The 15,777-nt window shown below is 40.3% G+C and overlaps 1 protein-coding gene across 6 annotated transcripts in view; it reads right to left on the bottom strand.

Annotated features, from left to right (window-relative positions):
• Positions 1–15,777, bottom strand: part of LRRTM4 (leucine rich repeat transmembrane neuronal 4) — a 397,419-nt gene that overhangs the window by 102,897 nt on the left and 278,745 nt on the right. The window lies entirely within an intron of this gene.

The following is a 15,777-nucleotide window of genomic DNA, read 5'->3' as shown; positions in this document are numbered from 1 at the left end:
CAGCACCAGGTCTTAGTTTTCCTCAAGTCTCCGGCACACAAGTGATCAAAGATGCAAATCATGTTACCATTTATGCAAGGATAGATGGCAGGATAGACAGAGGATGGTATATTATTATATGTGACCTGCTTCACTGTTGCTATTCAGCTAAGCAGGGAATGCAGAGTCACAAATGCAGCTTTTCTCCTTGCTCTTCTATACAGCCAGAACAAAAACTTCCTGCCTGAGGAACAGAACTAGGGTAAGAACACTCACCCAGTGAATCAAGCCAAAAGCCAACTCAGTCAATATCCTCAGTCAGAAGAACTACATCTATCATGCAGCAGAGGAACAGGGTAAGCACATGTTATCTTCCTGCAGCAATGTAACTTTCTGATCCAGAGCTGTTGCTCCCCAAACTCCCACATTACAGACTCGCTACACAGGAACCCTTGCCATGCTACAACAGCAAGAGTGTAGCACACACAGACACCTTCCAGTTCTTATCCCAACAGGCAGAGGAGGAAAAGATCTATTTTGAAGCCACTATTAAATGACTGTATTCTTACTTACAGCAAGCACTAGCAGACAGGTCTCAACAGGCTTTTTGTTTCCATTCACTCCTCTTATCTGTGTAATTGGGAGAGAGTTAAACTGGGCAACAAGTTATAAATATGTAAGGAAGGGAGTTTTTGTTCTTTAGGTTATCATTAAGATGGCACAATTCATGTAGCCCTGAGAGCTCAGTTTAGGCAGCCTGTATCTGTTATTCTGTAGTGAAAGCTAAGGGAAGACAAAGCATTAAATTTTGCCTCATCTCCTAATGACTTCCAGAGGAACCCGAGTGCTGAGACTGCCTTTCTGCACTTGGCAACCTTTCTTTGAGGACCTGTTCACACTAGGATGAAAAACCAAGCAGTTTAAAATTGCATCAAGTGTTTTAAGTGAGCTATTCAGAGGCAAAAACGTTGTTGAATTCACAGCTGCACTTATGAGCTATCATTTGATTCCAAAATCAACCTTCGCTCAAGTAGTTGCCAGAAAGGCCTCAACAAAATCCAGAACAGACTTCAAATGTATCTGAAAGGGGTAAAGAATGAGAATTCTTTGCCACAGCTAGATGGCAGACAGCTTTCCACAATGCCTATTTGGCTAGAAACCACAGTCCATCTGCAAATAGTATGCAAATATGAACAAAAGCAAACGATAATGCTGCCCGTGCCTACCTTTGTTTCTTTCAGCTCTTTTAACAAGGCAGTAGTGAAACATGGATGAGACATGACCATCTTTCTGTCTACACACTTATCACCACTGATGATTGCATGCAAATATTTCCAAATGAGGTCATGATACTAATAAGTCAAAACGAAGGTGTGTAAATAGATTTTGACAGAAAAGTTACTACCTTATATAAACCACATGATTTCATATGACTGTTCCTTAGCATATCATTAGAATACATTGACATTTCAATTAAAATGTCTTGAATATTGCTGTGATTATCCTTTAAACTACTATTCATCTTAACAGGGATAGGCATTAAAAAAGAAAAGACAGCGAGCTACTAAAGAACTGTATCTGTCATGTGCAATAATTTACACCCAAGAGTCACACAGCTCCCAGAAAATTCAGGAAAGAATTTGCTGGGGACGGAAGGTGGCAGAAAAGTGGCCTGGGGAAAATGGGACTTTGTAGAGCCCGGCGCCTGGGATGAGGAACACCTGAGGCCCAGCAGTGCCACAGCCACCCCACGATAAACACACATCCCACAAGTGACTCCTCCAGGGAGGAACTTCCCTCAGCTCACCCGCGGACACCTCAGCGTCTGGATGCGTTTTTACACCCGAGATGCCTGACCGGGTGGCACCCTCTCACCCTCCTCCTGCTCCCCGCGCCTTCCTCCGCACGAACGCAGCGGCAGGTGCTACTCGGCCGTCCCCCGCCGGGACATATCGGGACATTCCGGGACATATCGGGACATTCCGGGACATATCGGGACATTCCGGGACATATCAGGACAGCCCGGAGTCTCTCTCGCCGCTCTGAGGGAGCTCGAGCGCTTCCCGCCAGCAGCCACGCGGCCCAGGGCTCGCCCGGCGCACGCGCAGGGTCCGGCCCCAAAGGCGCGGGAGGGAGAGGAGAGGGAGAGGGAGAAGGAGAGGAAAAAGGAGAGGGAGAAGGAGAGGGAGAAGGAGAGGGACACGGACACGGACACGGACATGGCCTGCAGGGTCCCCGAGCTCCCTGTGCCCGGGGGCAGGAGGTGAGAGCAGCTCCCCCTGACAGACTTCGCGAGAGCGAAACTTTTACCTCAGGACATGGGCACCCCAGGGCCGTGCGGCAGGGGGGGGGGGGGCGGTTTGTGAGGTAAATATGAGAGAAATTCTTCTTCTGGGAGGGATTAAGACCATCTCGCATTCAATACTTCACACACCAAAAAAAAAAAAAAAAAAAAAACCAAAAAACAATCCAAAACCCCAAAAAGCTCAAACTTCACACAGGCTGCTGGGTGATGTTAAAGCTCCTCCCTCTGTGGAGAGAAAACGATTGCACCTTCATGTTTGCAGCAGGTAAATGTTGGTTATTCCTGCTCAGAAAAGAAATAGCAATTATACTACAGGATCTGTCACCTTAATCAACCTGAGAACAGGACAATTTATTTTCAATGGAACATTAATTTCAGACAAGCTGAAGTGAAACCTTTTAGCAGCTTAATGCAAAAGAAAGGGGGGGGGGGGGGGAGAATGTGGTTGTCCCACTAAACTAAAGCAGTTAAGAATAAAAGGTGAAATAATAGCTATCATGGGAAGCATTAAAGATGAAATTCATCCCACCTATAAGAGAATAATTATTAAGATACAGAATACACAGTCATGGAAAAAAAAAAAAAAAAAGAAAAAAAAAAAGAAGAAAAAAGTATCAGGGCTTGTCTTATTCATGGAACTAAATCCAGATCCCATAGATAACAATATGTACTGCTAGGGTTCAGCTTCTGTATAAACATACTCATACAGATCTCTATTTTAAGCAAAAGTCAGAGATTTAGTGTCAGAGATGTATATGCACATCTGCATGACAGGAGCATCATCACAGCTGGACTGGAAAACAGGCTGTGTGCATTTTAGCTCAGCTCCTCTCTTGTAGTTTGCAGACTGATAGTAAAAATGCCATCATGAGAAGCATATGCAAGATCTGCACTTGTTGGCCCTTGGTTTGTTGGTGCTGAGTGACCTTGTCTGTGCTGTCTTGGAAAAGACAATAATCTGCTACTGATATGAATCAGGCCATGCTTTGCTCCTGAAATGAGAGAAATGTCTGAGATTCATGCTTTAGGGAGGAAATAGTTACCCTGTGGGTGAGATGGTATGCAGCCAGCACATGCTGTGAGTATCTGGGGTGCTAGTTTCTCTTCAAGGGACAGGCAGACAAATTTAGAGCAACCCCTAAGCAGCCCTTGAAGCACAAACCTAGCACAGAGGTTATTTCAGGCACTTCCTCAGAGCAGATCTGCTTTCTGTTTTCTCCCTTACACAAAAAGGCAGGCTGAAAACAACAACAATATAATTATACTTATGAGTCAGCAACACTTAGTTCTTGAAACCATGATAGACTAATGAGAGTAGCTCCTTTCTGTGTAATCTATATACTTAATGCAGGTTTATAATTAATATTGAGACACTAGAACTGATACTAAGGATTGCTGCCTTACCATCCCTCTCTGTAGCCAAAGAGTAGAGACAGCTTTCATTTAACTGGGAAAGGGGAAGAAGTGACATGGTTTGGCATGATACTACTGTATTAGAAGGCACACGATTTTTTGTGCAAATATGCTTTTGGAAAATGGATATCAAACTCTGACAATATGGCTCAAACCTCATTGTTCTCTGAACGAAAATAACAGCTGCCCCAAAGCCACATAAGGACATCTGTCATGGAGTCCTCTCAGCCTGAAATGCTCCAATATTTAAAACTTGCAATATTTCATTTTTACATAAGAAAAATCTTCTATTCTATAACTTTCACACATTTTGTGAATTCTTTATTCTGTCAACTCTGGGACTGACATGGTGACATAAGCCTCCTGTCAAGGATTCGAGATGCAGGCATGTAAGAAGTGGACTGCTGCAAAGAGATGGAGCCTCATGGAAGTAAATACCAAATAGTAATAGAAATATGAGTTGGGCACAGAGAAATTTAAAGAAACTTCTGGGACTGAGAAACACAATTCTAACCTTCCTGTGCAACTGTAGATATATGGAATGAAGCTCTGTTTCTTAACATAAATACCGTGATATGGGATTCTATCATCAGATTTGCATCAATATTTAAGAGTTACCATGCAGACATTAAGAGTTATGTTTCTGTGCTTGATTGATTGAGGCTATTCTCTCCCCCTTGATTCCTGGAGCTTAATACCAGAAGTAACTGTTTCATCCACTCATTATGTTGACATATTTATCGTAAAGAGGAACTAATCCTGAACAAGTAAAACCAGAAGCCAGTGAAGAGTTAAATCACAAATCCCCAGCTCCTGGGAAAAATACATACCATTTTTTTCTGAGCTTTAAAAAAAGCAAAAGGCAAGACTGAAAATTTACTAAGTCTAAGCCTACATAAATCAATTTGTTGTTAAGAAGATACATACACAATCTAAGTGTACATCCTGTTAATAAATCTATCCCTGAACATATAAAAGGTATTAAAACCCAGAATTTTATGATAGTCCAAGATGTGTTTCTCTCTAACAACACATAACAGACTATACCTTCAACCTCCAGACAATAATCACCTCACTGTCAAGTCTTTTCCTCATCAATCATTAACTTATTAAAAAGGGGGGAAAGAGTTGGAGAAAACACTTAAGAGACATGAGCAGGATGTGATGTGTGCTCCAGTAAACAATGATGCCTTCTGTTCAATGTCTCCAGTTTGCCCCTCATACTCCAACCTCTGCATTATTCCAATCTCATGGCAGGGTTTGTGTCATAAAATAAGACACAAGCTACAAACTGTGACTCCTTTTTGAAAGGAACACGTCTCAGATAATTCAATGTAGAAACAAAGGGCTAACTATGAAAAACGGAGTATGGAAACAGGAAAGAACATTGCATTTGCAAAAGTGAGAACAATGTGCCCCTGACTTGCATGCCCTTTTCCTGAGGTTAGCTCCTTCAGCCTGCTTTCCAAATGCCTTTCACTTCCCCTGAGGTAACTCGAGAACAAAACATCGAATAAAGATTTCAAACGTTTCAAGTCCACTTCCATTCACTCAACACTGCTGTGCCCATTTGCTGTCACAGGAGCAAAGCCAACAAATCGAGCAGAGCTCCTGAAATTTCAGCCAGAAATGAATGGCCAGAATTTCAGCAGAAGTTGGCACGACCGGGGGCACTTCCCAGTGGACACCTCAGAGTGGTTCAGCACGTGTCCTCCAACCAGAGCCACCAGAGCTGCTCCTAAATCCCTATGGACAGACATGGGCAGGGATTCAGCCTCCTGGAGAACACAGGTGAGTTACTGATGCTTCTACATTATTGTACAACCCAAATGAGTGAAAACAGTTGTTCATGTACATGCAAAGTACTATTGGAAAATGCATATATTTGTACAAACATGGAAATAATGTGTTCACTTTCTGAAATCACCCTGGATGTCAGAGCATGTCAGTAACATTGCTGAGTCAACCCTCCCTAAGAATTATCTTCACTGGTGCAATATGGAATTTTGCACTAGTTATTTATTAATTAAATTAAAACTATCGATTTATTTAATTAATTAAAGCTAGCACAAAAAGTGCAAGGCTGCTAAATAGGGAATGATATTAAAAAAAAAATCCAAAATAAAAAGTCAGCCAGCTTGGTGTCTTCTTCCTGCTCCTCAGCAATATCACACAATCCCTGAGGTTTCAAGTGATGAAACTGGTACCTCTGTTCCCAGAATCTACCTTGCTGAACTGTATCTTCTGAGTGGACAGTACAAGGTACATTAATGGACAAACAGTGAGATGCTATTCTTGTGCTACATGTAGACTGAGGCTCAAATGTGATCTGAATGGCTCCCTGGTGTTTTAATTTATATGCAACTTGGGGACAGTGGATATTGTGTGTTGCTACATAGAGCTAAAACATTGCAATCTCTGTTGATAAATCTTTGAGGAAAATGCATTTTCCTGAGCTGCAGCTATGGCAACAAGCAACCAAATATTGAGCTGGGTTACATAGTGTAATATACAAAGGATTTTTTTGTGAACTTCTGAAATAATTTACTGGAAAATCTGGGGCAATTAGACTGCTGTCCATGTATTTATTCAATATGAATGAGTTTCATATTCTGCAATGTTGTCTAGAAAAACTACAAATTTTTTTTCTTTTGTTTCTTGGAGATGTTTTGTTTTACTTAAAATGAACTAACAAAAAGCCCTAACTGACAAACCCAAACAAAAAATTCTGAACTTTTGTGAAAATCTCTGATTTCACAAGTGGCCCTAAAGGTTGCAGCTCTTCCAGAAATTATACACATGACTTCAAAATTATTCTGAACTTTGGGGATATCTATTACCATTACATTGTTTTGACTGTGGGACACCTTGTGAGATGGATGCAGTCTTTCCTGACTTACAGCAAAGATAGGGCTAGAGATCTAAGCCTTAAGCCTGTGTCTTTAATAAGTGCAGCTCTAAAATATGCCTACTTTTGATGCAAAGCGTTTGAAATATTCAACTTCTGGCATCAATGTTTCAATTAACAATGTCCTTTGTATCACCTGCTCACATATTCTGAGGATGTTGTAGTCTAAATTTATCACTTCACAGAGGAAAACAATCATTCTTGTGCTACTTTTAAGAGAGCAGTTAAAGCAACCTCCACAAACCCTTGGTATATGGCTCTGTGACCAAAGGAGTGACATCCTCTGCTCAGAAACAATACATGACCAACATCAGCCAATAAATCAATATTTGCCTCTGTACCTCAATTTTCCCTTTTGAGGATAACAGTACAGGTCTCCTTTGTAAAATACCTTGAGATCTATCAAAAAAGGTGAGGGATTATTGGCAATATCCAGTTTGAAGATGAAATCCCTAAGTGTGCCTCCTGCAGTCCCAGGCAGCCATAAAGTCATTGAGGAACAACCCACACACAAATTTCTAAATAACGGACTTCAAATGCTTGTATTTTCTTTTATTTACTCCCAACACTGCTGCAAAAAAGTGCAACCTTTCTTAGCTGTTTCTGATGCCAAGTACTTACATTTGCCTTTACACAGAATGTTACTTTTCACAGCTGAGAACATCATTAGCAAAGAAACAGCCAGTCTAAATTATTAAGAAAACAGAACAATTGATGTTTCTATAATACACAGTATTACCCATCTGAGCCTTGAAATCAATTATGGAAAACATGAGGCTCCTCTGTGTTCCCTTGGACCAATTTCAAGATCCAGTATTTTATCATCATTTGTTCCAACATTATAATTGTCCACTGACTTTGATTAAGCTCTTTTTAGCCTAAGCTTTTGAGCATGAAGACTCTGAATGCATAAAGCAGCCTGCTTTGTAGGGATTCCCCCCCTCTCCCCATATTCTTTAGTTTTTCTTATAGCTGAATAGAAGATACTTATTTTCTAAGCATCTTCTGCAAACTTCTCAACCATAAACCCCTTTTTACTTTTTATTCTCATTCTTTATTAACTGAGGTAGGTACAATTCTTCCTTAGGTTTCTTTTTGTGGCTACAAAGTTCTCTAAGGTGCAAGCACATCAAAACAAGGAGATGCTCAACTGCTGAACACATGCTTTCTGAGTTTCAGGTAGGATTCCACATTTCTTGAAAAAAAATTACCATAAATTTTGAAATTCTCCTGAAATTCTGGGGTGTCCAACTTTGGAGCCAATTCAGGATTTTAAATGCAAAGCACCTGAAGTGATAATTCAAAGAAAAGCAGTTTGAACTGGAAACCAGGTTCCAAAACTCTTGAGATTACCTGTGCAAATTTTGGTCTATCTTGGTTTCTGCTCAGTGCTAGATAAAAATGACATTCTTATGCCATAGGGACATGAGGTTTTATAAGCCTCTCACCTTACAAAAATAAAAATACTGTAACATTCCTCAGTGTTGCTGAATGCCCTGGATTTCACTGTTGCCACGACAAGCTGCAGAGAGACAAAATCATCAGGGATCAGGCAGAAACAAGTCCTTTGCTTAACTTTTGATAGCTGGTAGAGAAGGTTGGCAAACACTGAACACTGAGGAACTAACCCTTTATTGTGACACATTAATACACAGAGCAGGGCTTTTCTTCACTGTGGTCTTTGATACCTGTCCCTAGTGAAAGCAGATTGCCTCTCTCCATCTCCACTGACTTTACCTACCTTCATTTTCAATTCTGTGCATGAAAACCTGTACATTAGAACAATCCAAGGTAAAGTAACACCCTTTTTTAATAAAGAAAACAACAGAGATAATATCTCTTGTCCTACAAAATGTTTCCTTTGGCTTGAGTGAATACAAAGAATCAAAAAAGGCTCCTGTTTCCAGCATCTCTTGACCTATCTGCCTCATTTGGCAAGGTATTTAAGCATAGCCTTACTTTAGAAAAAAATCCTTTGGGGACTATCTGTGCACGTTAACCAACTTACTCAGTGACCATCACTCTTACCACAGTGTGATTCTCCATACCAAACAAATGTAGTCTATAAAGCTTCATCTGGGCGGCTGACTTCCACCACCCAGTGGGGACAGAACAAAAGAGACAAGGAAAGGAAGGTCAAGAGGATTTATTGGGTCTGCAGGCCTCATGGGAAAAGATTAGATAGATTACAGACTGAAACTGGACTCATGTGGTGATGACAGAAACCTGCCAGAGTTTGGAATGGGTATAGTTTAGCTTCTTTACAAGCAGTTCCTTTGCTGGTTGCTGCTGAGAATGAACCACTTTGTGGTGAGAACTGCTGCTAGTTGGTGTAGCAATGTTTCCCTTTGGTAATTCACAGAGTATCTTGACTCTGCAGTTGGTATCAGTTGTTTTAAAACTACAGTCCAAGGAAATTTTATATAAGTGGGATACAAATGCTTATTGTACAGACATACAAGTATATATATATATATATATATAATTTGTGTATGGTTAGAATATGCCTGCCTTTCCCATGCAGTCAAGAACAATGATTCTGCAATGATTCTGTCACTACAGCTCCTTGGGTTATCCTACTGGATCCCAACCAGGAAGATTCCTTTCACTGTGAATCAAGAGCACAAGGTTTCCTACTCTCCTTTCCTTGTGCATGCACATGTACACACACATGCACACACAGAGAAAACAATAACTTCCTTACAATCTAAAAATAACCTTCCCATAACAGCTGAATAAATTCCTCTTTAAACGATTTTTTGCCATGCTGATTGGCATCAGTACATTCCTTTCAAAGACTGCTAATGTGGAAAGCAGTATTTGAAATACATGCTGTATTGAGGCATCTTTTTGAATGGGAATATCTCTCATTTCTTAAAAATAACTCTCACTGGGAGTTGCAGATTCCTAGTGTTGTTGCTTGTGTTCTGTATGGTTTGTAGCATATGATGTGCAGAGTTTTAAAGCTGAAACTCAGCTGAGCTGAGCTCATGACTGCCCAAAATAATAAGAGAAAGTAAAGGCAGATGCAGAAATTCTTTCACACCTTTAAGGTGTCAAAGGACTGTTCCTATATGGTAAACTATGAGTTGTTTAACAGTATCTGTCAGCTTTCAAAATCAGTCAAGTAAGAGCAGAAATGAGAATGGGAAAACATGGGTCTAATGAAGGGTCATGGTAGTAAATGAGAGTTTAAGCCTTTATATACAAAAGAAAAAAAAATCTAGATCACATGGCTGAGCAACAAGGCACACTCAGAAAACTTGCTTCAAAATACTATACTTTTCATGCCTGTTTTGTGATCTGATCTTCAGACACCTGATTTTTCTCCACTTGGACTTGTGCCATACAGCATCGTGCACAAGGGTCAGGAGCAGACACAGTAAATCCTGGTAACACAGCTCCTACAATTTATAATGTCAATTTAATTCAATGAGAGCTGGAAGGCATTCAGTACCCTGTGAAAAGAATTCAGATCTCTTTAGGGGGTTCTAATGAGCTGTGTATAATTTACAACACAGACTGTACTACCACATCAGCTTTTCAGCAGGTACCATTGCAGCTATGCTGGATGAAAACAATTCATGCTAGCTAGGCTGCTATCTCCATACATCTTTATATACTATAGATACATGTTGGGGGAAAAAAAAAAAAACCACAACCAAAAACCAAGCCCAGAAAACCTTTCCTTGATCTTTTTCTTCCAGTTACTTTACACATAACAAAACTGAACCTAATACCTGCTCAGAAGGTGGCAAGTAGGAGCCAAAACTGGAAGAATTAAGATTGGTAATAGCTGCAAAAAATAGCTATGCTTCTAACCATGGCAAACCAGCACTGCTGACAGAGTGATGGAAGGCTGACAATACCTTGCCAAGCAGGGTGAGCTATCACCACCAAGCAGATGATTAGTTTTAAAACTTTTAATGGATCTCTGTCCACTGCAGTCTGGTGGAGTGAACCTTGTTGATACCCCAGGGAAATGTGAAACTATTTTATATCTCATTTGCAGGAATGAACACCCAGGAGGTACTTTCTTTTGACAGAATATGTAAGACCTACTTGAATGCATTGCATTGCATTACATTTCTGTGCTGCTCCATACAGCAGATACTAATATTTTTTTCTATCCTGGACTGGCCTCATTAAGCTGCCTAGCACAGGAGGGAAAAATAAACCTAACAAGATTTTTTCTTGTTTCTGTTTTGTGTACAAAATGCATTGAGAATGGAAAAAGCATAGTCTGACTTAGTCATGAGAGGATTAAAATGTCCCTTTTGTCCCAATATAGGGAAGGGTTAATGTCTGTCTTGGACACATTGGGTGGATGGTTTGTAGATAAGTCAGCTAAGAAAACAGCAGCTTATTAGCTGCTCACTAGATGGAGGTCCTTCTGGAGCTCAAGTGACAGATCCCTTGGCCTCCAATATTATACCTACAGGCAGGCCCTCCAGATGAGGAAATAAAACACACAGAACATAAGATACCACAACAGAGGAACTGGAAAGGCTACAGAGTGCAGGCTGAGCAGAGCCAAACACAAGTAATCAATCAAGTTGGATAGAGCTGGAACTTTGTCCTTTGTTACTCAGTTGCTTGTTTTCTCATCAAAGATGGCTCTCATTTCTTTAGGAGTCTTGCAGCCTCTCACAGAGTTACTACGTGACCAACCTCCAAGAGGACTGAGGAAGTAGCTCAGGTCCCTAAATCAGTCACTCTTCTGCTGAAGCTCATGGTATTTGTGTCTTTCCCTGCTCCTGTCAGAGCACAGGCTGAATATTAACACTGCACAGGGCATGCAGATGGGGTCTAACAGTAAGCTCACACTTACCTTCAGCTCAGTGTCTACAAACCATTCAACAATTGGCCGTGCAGGCAGTGAACTGTTAATTCTGCTTTTTAGCCAAGCTCTGCTGGTTCTGTTGTTACCTCCTCGTGTGTTTCATCTGCTTGCAGCAATCTGTCTGGTGAGCAGACACTTAGTTCTCCAGAGAAGTGGCTATGTGTTTGCTACAAAGAAAGGGCAATGCCAGGCACACTGGGGCCTGGATTCCTGACTGGAGCTATAATGAAAATTTTATATTTGCATTAACCCAAAATGAACCTACTTTGCATAGCTAATGAGCCCCTCAAAGCAATCCCAGAGATTTCATAACAACATGTTCCCACAAAGAAAGATCCTTCACTGTACACTATCATCACAGTATTGCACATAAATATTTTAGCAAACAAGATTACAATTCCAGAATGCACTTTCCCAGCCCAAAGGTATAATCTTCACCTAAATAACAAAAAATATAAAATCACTGAGAAATGTAAAAGTTTCATCAGTTTGGAAGTGAATGTCAAGTCACAATTATTCCAAGGAAAATGTAATATTGCAAAAATCACTAGAGCCACCTTTTTATTAACATTACTTGATAAAATGTGAGCAGGATAATATTAAAACTATTACATTAATATTCCTCAGAGAGTTGTACTATAATTTTAGTTTCTCTTTCTCACTCTCACTCGTTTTGCCCTGTGAGTCAACACAGGAGGATGGCTGGCAATCAGCTCCTGCAATTATCTTTCTCCCTAGATTTGAATTGTTAACCATAGCTTCCACTAATAGAACTGCAAATGAATAGTATCCTTTTCACTTGTATTTACTGGATGAACATTATGCTCAATGACTCTTGTGCTCCAGGCATGATGCTAAACAGAGGGCAAAAAGGACAAGTTTTATTTCTATTAGCTTGCCTAATGGCTGCAGTGAAAATAAAGACAGGAGCAAAGGGCCAGATTAGAACATCCAAGGTGACCGGATGGCTCAGGAAGACTATAAATGGATGACAAAGAGTTCTCCATTTGGGGCATTCCTGCAGGTACACAGCATGTCATTCTCTTCTAATTCCTAGGTATCCATACAGGCTGCTCCTGAGGAGGCTTGATTTCATCTGCAGGTTACAAGCCTAAAACCTGCTAAATCTGGGTCCTTTGTATAGAAGTCATTTTAGAAAATACAATTTCTTCTCCGAAGTAGATTTTGAGCATTTTCACTTGGTGATATTTCATCATGAAATGGTAACATTTCATCATCACATGGTAACTCTCTGCTGGGGAAACTTCAGTAAAACGATCTCAGGATCTTTCTAATCTGCCTAAATGCTCACTTTAGAAGCATAAAAATGGAGCAGACTACAGAAAAGCACCTCCATACTTTCTTGGAAACTCCACTCCAGGGACAACACTGTACACATGCAGCAAAAGACACACTGACATGAAGTGTGCCTTCTTTGCCAGTTTGCTAATAGATGCCTTTAATACCCGGAGCTGTTTTTTTAGTTTACAGAGTACCTGTCCTTAAAACCAAAACTGTGCCAAGTCCTGTTCTGCCCTGTTGCATGTGGTCATTTATCCAGGTAGCAAAATGGGTCATGGCAGAATCCAGAGAGTGTCCTTGAGTACAAAAGCATGCACAAAGACTGAGCTGACAAAGCTCAAGACTGCATTTCACAGCACTCAAGTTACCATTTGAACATCCTGCAAAATGAAAAAGGTCCACCATAACAACTTGACAATAATTGGCTTTTCATTCCTGCCAAGTACAGCTGGTCTGCTAGATTGCAAGCCACAAGTCCATTGATTCAGCTGCCCTTGGAGCTGCTTACATGGAGAAAGAAATTCCAGTCAGAAATGAACACTTGGTGTTTCATGCCCATATTTTGTTCTATATGACAGCAGTAATTACCTGATCATACAGTTGTGGGATGGCTCTGCTCACTGAATCACAGAGGGAAACTCTTGTTAGCAATGTTCTTTGCTGGCACTTGGAAGTTTTTCACAAGCCAAGACAAACACTGCAGGGAAGCTACTCTAGGCTCACAAATAAAAAATAATAAATGAATAAGTAAATAATAATAAAAAAGAAACTGGCTACTGGCTTTCAAATTAGAGATAGTTACAGTAAAAAGAATAAGGGGAAGGAGAACATCAGGATATCAGGATGTATTTGATGATGGCACATTGCTTTCTGAACTGAGGTAATTCCCTCTCTAGCTCTGGAAAAATCCTCTGGAGAGAGGATTTGAGCCAATGGAACTATAAATCTCTGCAAATCTATAAATTGTGCAGCCTATCCAAGCTCTACACCACAGCCCAGAGTTGCCCATCCCTTGTCATTGGCTGCTGGTAGACAGGCTGAGAAATGACACAGAAATTAAATAGTTTAACAATGTTTTAATGCTTAGCTTCTCACACCATTACTACCAAATCCTGAAGAAAAAATAAAGCACAGATACAGAATGTGCAACATTGGTCTTAGACCTAGAAATTGCTGGTGTTACATATTCCAGCATTTTTCTAACCAAAGAGCACTCTTTGAATGCTGATGTATTTATGGCTAAGGTGCTTCAAGGTCAAACAACTGCACAATGATGTTATCTGATAGCACTGAGGGGAGGGGGAATCTACTTGACCTGACCAGCTTTCTCTGCTTCTCAAAAATGTACTCCTTCTAATGTCTGGTGCTTTAAATTGCTTGTACATCAGTACTCCTCTTCCTAAAAAAACCTGTTCCTTCCTGTATTTCCTAAATTTCAGCATTTTTCATTTTCATCAAAACTTTTGGCAGAGGAAAATAATTTCCTTTCCCCATCTCCTTTCATTTTCTAATAGGCTCTAATTAGCATCCCACATACTAAAGTCTTTTGAAAATCCAAAGTGGAATTATGTGATACAAGATACTCAAGTCCCATTTGCTTTCAGCAGTCTTCAGCCAGAAGATACTTTTCTCTTTGGAAAATCTGGCACACAATGACTAAAACTTCTCTTTCTGCTGTTTGGCTCTTTAATAATCAGGTCTTTCTAGCCTCCTCTCTTCTCCCTTTCAAGACTCCACAAAATTGCATCTATATTATACTGCTCTCCCTTGACTCTTTCAGTTCCCTACATCAGAACATACATTAACTTCTGTATTCATAAAAAGGAACCAGTGTTTCCCAGATCTGCTCATTACTCCTAAAAATGAACTACTAGTTCTTCTAGCACTGAGTGCTGGTTGTGAAGGCAACACCTCTTTGATCTCTGGAGCACAGACCCAAGCCAGAGGAGCCAAGTACTAACTCTGAACTGGTGCCAACCTTGGCTCTGGCTTCACTTGAAACAGAAACAAGAGACACCAGTTCCCACTGGGAACTTCTGCCATGACTTGGGCTGAGTGATCTATACCAAAGCCTAAAGAAGTACAGTGTAATATCAAGAGGTACATTCCATTAGCATTCACTTGTAATAAAGCAGCTCCCTTCAATAGATGCACAACACAGATGGTGGTACCTGTCAGTATTTAGCCAGTCACAGTGACCACATTTGTCAAGTCACATGAAAGAAACCAAGCTGATACAAGTTAAACTAGAAAAATTATATATACTGAATCACAGAATTTCTGTCTATAAAGCATTACAGACATCAGAATTTGATGTTTATTCAAGCAAAAAGCAACTATATAGGCAGAGAAATGGGGAAGCACCTTCAGAGGTTCAACAAGATGGAGAATAAATCTATCCAACCATGAGAAAAGGCAGTCAGGACTTTTATTTTGAGGCCTTCTGCTGAAAGTTGGTTTTGTTATGGGGATTTTTGTTTTGTTTGTTTGTTTTGATTTTTGTTTAGCTTTTGTTTTTTTTTTTTTAGAGAAAGTGCCGAATCTCCAACACTCACTCTTAAAAACCTTTCCACTGAAGTACGTGCTTGCAGTCTTTGGCACTTCCTTACGTAGAAGATGACAGGGTAGTCACAAGAATGTTTCACTGTCAGGAAGCAATTAGGTTCTACAATCATAAAAATCATGGCAAAGCAGAATGTGAACACTGCAAGAAATGCCTGGCCATCGGATACTGTACTGAAACTGAATTACTGAAATCATTCCATCTTCCAGGCCAGATTATGTATACTCACATTGAAGACTTCAAAATACAAAACTATTGGCACTGTTTGAACATGCAGTGAGTTCCTGTTTCCATATCTAAACAAAGTGATAGAGTGTAAACACTGCCTTGGGTTTTTCTATGAGGAGGTGAATGATGAGTACTTTATGAATTCTGATTGCTTATTTACAAGGCAAATTTTCAAACTATCTGAATTCTCTCTGAAAATCTGACCACTGATAGAATCTCTGGGTTAGCAGCTCCTG

This window comes from Heliangelus exortis, chromosome 30, assembly GCF_036169615.1.
Source record: "Heliangelus exortis chromosome 30, bHelExo1.hap1, whole genome shotgun sequence".
Lineage (NCBI taxonomy): Eukaryota > Metazoa > Chordata > Aves > Apodiformes > Trochilidae > Heliangelus > Heliangelus exortis.
Note: the sequence above shows the minus strand (reverse complement) of the source record. Positions and strands in the feature narration are given on the sequence as shown.